Source organism: Palaemon carinicauda, chromosome 2, assembly GCF_036898095.1.
Source record: "Palaemon carinicauda isolate YSFRI2023 chromosome 2, ASM3689809v2, whole genome shotgun sequence".
NCBI lineage: Eukaryota > Metazoa > Arthropoda > Malacostraca > Decapoda > Palaemonidae > Palaemon > Palaemon carinicauda.
Window position 1 is genome coordinate 154,465,327 of NC_090726.1, and position 7,500 is coordinate 154,472,826.

The window sequence follows — 7,500 nt, forward strand, 5'->3', positions numbered from 1 at the left end:
CACCCAGATAAGGGCTCAGCAAGGCAAGCAGCGAATCTATTCATCGAAAATGTGATGTCACATTTTCATGTTATTCTAAAGAAAAGGCAAAAGCAGTCATCTCTAGACAGGTTCCTTATGAAAGTTGAACGCAAGAGTGTATAAAAAGGCAACCAAGACTCCAGAGAGCATAAATTAAGTGATTCAGTTAGTGATAATGACCGTCATTCATGAGAGAGAACTGATATTTTACCAGAAGTTCTCATGGAGGTTTATTCTCCCTTCAAGCTATCATTCCCCCCTCTTCTCCCTATTCTACCTCACGCCACCCACAACTCTACACAAAGGTAAAGTGCTAGTTTAATTGTCAATATTTATTTTCTATTGTGAAGTACTAATTTGTATTTAATTCCGACATTAAGGGTTAAACCTTGTTCAATAATGAGCATCATAAACCTTTAAAAAATTAGTGCATATGTATATTTATGGATGTACGGAATGCATTGAGTGAATTTCCTTTATGTCTTATGGGAAAAATTACGTTATTATACAAGCACTTTAATTTCTGAGCTCTCTTCCAGGACGAATTAAACTTGTAAACCAAGGTACTTCTGTACGTGTACATATATATATATATATATATATATATATATATATATATATATATATATATATATATATATATATATATATATATATATATATATATATATATATATATGTATGTATGTGTGTATGCGCGCGCGCTCGCGAGTGTAATATCAAGAAAAAGAGCGTCCTGTAGCGTGACCATGTTTTGAAAAATAACAGATTCCACCACTTTTATTATTATCATTACGAATACTGACAGGATTTTTAATTAAAACGGGTTAAATAAAGTATTTAAGATCATTCTCTTGATGCCTGTGATTTTTTAATCAATTTCTCACAAATAATCTATCGCAAAAGAATGAGATCATTGTATATCTTTTATCATTGAAAAATACTACAAAAAAAAAAAGAGTAATAATAACAATAATCATAATAACGACCAATTAGAATTGGTAAAAAAGACCGAGTCATTTTTAACACGAAAATAATAAAATATTTCCAATTAACCATTTGAAAACAAACTTACTTCCACGTCTATTATAAATCATCCTGCAATTTTCAGAACAAAACACGATCCTGGGGAAACATAGAAAACAAGTTGTCCAATGGCCCCAAATATTGATTTGTTTTCTCAAATGATATTACTTGTGTTATTATAGATGTAGTTCCGATAAGTAATGTCGCTACTTCTGAAGTAGTAGAGGCGTAACCACTAAACCATCGGTCATGCAGACCCTATGGCAGTTAGAAAAAGACCAATTTTCACTGGGAGCAGTTCCTCCCTATGCCTCCTGTTCCCCACCCCTACAGGCTAAAGACTATGCCATAAGGCGGAGGAGTGGGGGGGGGGGGGGGGGGGGGGTTTAAGAGAGCCTTCCTTCCGACGATCGGACGAAAACCGATAGTAAGTAAATGGGGGAGATGTTTTCCAACAACTGTTGTCAGGAGAGACTTAAAATGTTAAGGTTCTGTGGGAATATCATGAACAAGAATTCCCACAAATTTCGTTAACGACAGATGGAAAATCTGGTGGCTTTCTTTAAACGATAATAAATGGACCAGTTTTTAAATGGCAAAAAGGGAATCCACCGCCATTAATTATTCATCAGGACGTGTTTTACACACAAGAAGAAGGATTAAATAACACAAAAATCTAATATAATCGTGTGTTCGCGCGTACACTACATATAAGTTAAAGTGGTTGTTTTGCAACATTCCTAATACCTGGGGGATACGTGTCTTGGATATAAGGGTCACTTATCAAAATACATGAAACCAATTCACAACCACAATGACTTGTCAATCAATCTTCAAGTTGTTCAATCAGAGAGAGAGAGAGAGAGAGAGAGAGAGAGAGAGAGAGAGAGAGAGAGAGAGAGAGAAGGGGGGGGGGGTCCAAATTAGTTACCAAAAGGAATTGTGGGTCAAATTATGTAAAATCTTTCACGTATATTAATTCGTGTTATTCAAACCACACTGTTTGCATAAGAATACTGCAACGACAATAAGTCATATCTTTCAGCATAGCTACCTATAAGGATATTCTTTAAATATGAAAGGAATACATTTCATCTAATGAAATTTTATCGTATCTCTTGTCAGTGTAATTGACGCTACGAAATCGAAATGAATAAACAATTATGAAAATAGACCCAATGACAATGTGATGGGAAATGCCTTTAGAACTTCAATACACTTCTAATAAAAATGAAATAATACCTTTGCTCAGTATCTATTATTCGAATCACTTTTTTTTTTATAAGCCAATTCCTTTTGTAAATATACAATTGTCCTGTTTCTTCCAGCAGACACTCATCAATCACTACACTTATCCTGGACATGAAAGTCGATCAAAGTGAATTACACTTGCATCGACTGTAATTCCATCTCGGCAGTTAGCAAACACATTCTGTCATTCCTCCGTAGTAATTATAACAGATTGATGACCTCTGTTCAATAAAATAACATCTAATCATTCGAAACATACTCCTCCATGCAATACACATCATCCTTCAGTTGAGAACAAAAAAATGAACACTGTAATAACGTGCAACTACTCATTTAAGGTATTGTGCCATTGCCATCACTGCATGAAATCGTGCAAAGAGTTGATTGATTGACAGGCCAGTCCAACGTAATGCGTTTTTCTCTTTGTACATGACACACAAATACACTTCTTCAAATATATATTGTACTTGCAAATCTGGTTTTCATTTCATATGCTCTATTAATGTTACATTCTGCAAGAATAACAAAATAATCTAAAGGTGAAATTATCTTTATCGCCTTAGCTGCCATTTCTAAAAAAAAAAAAAACAGTAGTTTTTGTTTTGTTAATAAAATTACCTCTATTTATAATTCCCGAAAATATTTCATATTTGTTTTAAATGCAGTAAAATAATAAATCTTCCCGAATTTCAGGAATCAAATATGAATTATACAATAAGATTTCCATGAAATATTTAACAAGATGAATGTTCACGGCAAACATCATTAACGTGATATAAAACAATAGAATAGTTTCAGCGAAAATTTTCAGATAAAATAATTATCATCATCATAACAGCAAAACGATGTACATTGATTTTTTTCTTTACTTGAAATTCAGATATTACATTACCCCAGTACTGTATCAACTTTCATAAACAGCATGAATTTTCAACATTTCTTTTTAAACTCTTCTTGAGTTATCCACTGATATTCAATGAATAAAAAGAAGGAAGCTTTTTTTTTTTTTTTTTTTTTTTAGTGCATTATGCTTCCACCTAAGCCAGAATAGGAGGACGAGCAAACTTTAAATTTATTGCTTCTCAAAGAACGGTAAATACCGATGCATTACTCTGCTTTTATTTGAACCGTCCCAGATGCTCGGAATCGCGAAGTTCACTACCTCATCCTTTATCCATAAGAAATTTATTTTCAATAAATAATAATAAATAACCTTACATTAATCGCATCTCTTACAAATGGAAAATAAGTGTTTATTGACGAAAATTTGGAAAATCTAAACACACACACATACACACAAACACACACACACACACACACACACACATATATATATATATATATATATATATATATATATATATATATATATACATACATATTATATACAGAAAGAGAGAGAGACAAAAATCACATATAATACGCATGTGAGGAATACTATTACTCCATACACAATTACACAATACATTTGCAAGGGCATATCAGAATAAACTAGATGTACAGACTTCCTGAGTAAGCTCACACGCTAGGTACCGTCATGATATTTTTTTTTTTTTTAAGTAACCTTCATTCATTCGATCCTAATTTTTTTTCATTCAAATCTCAATATTTCATAGCATAAAATGTCACAGGCTGACATTTCCCTGACTGCTAACCTTTCCTGGCAGCAATTACAGAACACCTTTCTTTTGTTTAGCTATTTACATAAACAATGACTTCTGCGCTGAATTGTGGTGCAGTCGGGGAAATCGTCGGAGATGATTAAAACGAATTGTGACGGAATAATTCAGTGAGTAGAAGGAGGTGTCAGGAGAATCAAGAGGTAATCTAAATCATAATTAAGCATCAAGTCAGGACTAGGTTGGGATGTAAGAAGGGCTGATGCCACCATAAATTGAGGTCCAAATTTTTTCAAATGAACGTTTGAAACTGAAACGTTCACACAATCAAATAGAATTATTAAAATTAAAAACACAAACAAGTAAACACTACGCTTATAAACATGCATGGCCATATTTCGTATTCATGTAAACATTATATATATTCAACATTAATTCCTTTCCACAAAGAGGACGGACCTAGATAAATATCATCCGTTGATTGTCGAATCATGGATAAAAACTTGAAATACTCTTTGATGCACAAACATAAAGAGAAGGCTCAATGTTGCTTGCACTCTGACATTCCCCAAGATATTAAGGACATTTCTTTCCATTATGTGTTCCACAACACGTTAGATACAAAGGAAAACGAGAAAAAAATTATAAATGTGTATATAAGTAAAAGTGGTAAACAAAGTAGCTTAGTTGAAGGGAAAGGCCAGTGTTTTAAGATTATCTACTCGAGCGCAAAGATTAGATCATTTCAAGTTGGTGGAATAGGCGTGCAATATAGGAGTATTATTATTATTATTATTATCATTATTATTATTATTATTATTATTATTATTATTATTAGTAGTAGTAGTAGTAGTAGTAGTAGTATTAGTAGTAGTAGTAGTAGTAGTAGTACTTCCTAAGCTACAGCCCTACTTGGAAAAGGAAGATGCTACAACCCTAGGGGCCCCAACAGGGAAAACAGCCCAGTGAGGAAAGGAAAAAAGGAAAAATAAAATATAAGAACAGTAACAGCATTAAAATAAATATGTCCTATATAAACTATAAAACTTTAAACAAAACAAGAGGAAGAGAATTTAGATAGAATATTGTGCCTGAGTGCACCCACAAGCAAGAGACCTCTAACCCAAGACAGTGGAAGACCATGGTAATAACCAATACTAAAGAAAAATTATTGGATTTTGGAGTGTCCTTCTCCTAGAAGGGAGAACAAAAGTAAGACATTATAGAAAAGGTATTAGAAAGGGAGGGGGGGCGTTCATAACCAGGAACATGAGAGGGCTTGCGCAAGATGTCGCAGTCTGTGCTTAAGAAGTTCGAAGCTCTCCTGATAAACCTTCTATACAGGTGTATAGAGTGGCTAATGTTATGAAAACAATTAAATAATACCATAAACATAAACGTGATCCGACTTTTATGTGACATTCAGAGTACAGCTGGTCTATGTTCGGTGCAGTTAAGCAACATTTGGTCTGGTTTGTACATTTGTGGTGATCAACAATAAATATGAAGTTAAATAGATACAATAACTCCTTAATATCCGTTTGGAATCTTAGGAGATCTATTTTGTCTTAAATATACAATACATACTTTCTGTTAACCGGAAAATGAATTTCTGTATAACACTCAGAACTTCTTGGAACTACTTAATGATGAAAACCAAACGTATTAAGAAAAACAAAAGAACATTTGCAATAAAAATATAATTAAATTCTTAATTACAAATCTCAAAAATGTATATATGTGTACATCAAAAGGTCCTTCAGTCATGTAACCAGAAAAAATAACTCTTAAAAAGTTCCGTTAATGTTACCCCTCTATATCTATCTTTATCTGTTTCTCATCTCCTCTGCTGAACGGACAAAAAAAAAAAAAAAGTGTTGACGCGAGAAACAAAAATATAAAAATCATGCAGCAACACAAAAACACACCTTAGGTTCATATACATAATCAAAAGATGCAATGAAGACCTTTTGAGAACGCCAATCACATCTCAAGAAAGCTTTTCGGTAATCTTTCAGCCAATGGCAGCTTTCAACCAGTGGCATTTGCCTTTTTTTACCTTTGTGATTATCGGTGATATCCGTGAAACTCTGACCAAATTGCAGTGGGGCAGGATAATAAAGTATTTAATAACAATGGACATTAATTTCCAGAATTCCTTTCGACATTTTAATGGCCACATAATTTTTCGTTTTTAAATAATACAAAATGTCTGTTGAAAACTCTGCAAAAGGAATACTGATATCATGCTATCAATGCACTTTACAAGACTTCTGCGAAAGAGGGTTTGGCCAGATGTTGCAGATCAGCATTGAGAGGCTAAAAGGAAACTAAATGGCAAGTCATTCATGGGAGACTATTTGGAAAAATACAATTGATGGCTTTGTGCGGTAACATACTAAGATAACGGCAAAGGTTGCATTCAAAATTCAACTTACAATTCGCATTTTCACTTAAAAAAGAAAAAAAAAATAATAAAATCATAAAAAAGAATAAAGATCATATACAAATGACTGACATTTACACATGGGGTTGTAATAAAGAAAAAAAAATAATTCACATACAATTCCCCCATTCACGAAAACTTAAAAAATCTTAAAAGAGAAAGGAGATAAAATAAATAAAATTATGAAAAATCAAATACAAATCACTGACATTTAGACATGGGTATGTGATTTAAAAAAACATAACACAATTCGCATTTTCCTTCATTTGAAAACAATTAAAAAATGTTAAATGAGAAATAAGAATAAAATCATAAAGTGACAAAAAATTCAAGTACAAATGACTGACATTTGGACATGTGTATGTAATTTCAAAATAATTAACATACAATGCACATTTTCCCTCATCTAAGAACAAAACAAAATTAAAAAGATAAATAAGAATATAATTATAGAGAAATGATAAAAAAACAAATACAATTGATTGACACTACGACATAGCTATGTAATTTCCAAAAAAAAAAAAATAATATTGTCGAGGACAAACAAAGGTATGTAAAATCAGTACTGTATCGACACAATAGTAACGAAATGTGACAGTAAAATTGTAGCAGATTTGTAAATTTAATAGTAAAAGAAATTCAATGACTACACGGTACTTACCGAGCGTGATATTGCTAATTATAAAGAACAAAACCTAATGGCAAAGTCTCTTCAGAGGAAAAAGTGACAAACCATTAGAAGATATTACCCGAAAATTCTTTAGAGATTCGAATGGCAAACGTCGGGATTTCTCCTAAAGTCGTAATTGAAGACAAGACACATTTACTACGCCAGATAAATCGACCCTAAATGGCTCAAGTGCGCAATTACCGTCTGTCATCCCACCTAACATGTAATTAGATCAAGACTTCCAATATTGTAGAATCCTCTTGGGATGCGAAATTATTTTAAACTATTTGGGAAAAATAAAAATCTTGATGTTTTCTGAAGGAGGGACTGCTCGCATCAACAGAGCACTTTCCGTTGCCAAATCGCTTAAAATGAATGATCACATAAGCATCTGGAGAACTCCCACAACAAATGAGTTTTCGCTCAGTTCGTGTCATAAACCACACCTGCGATTGGCAGATTCCGTG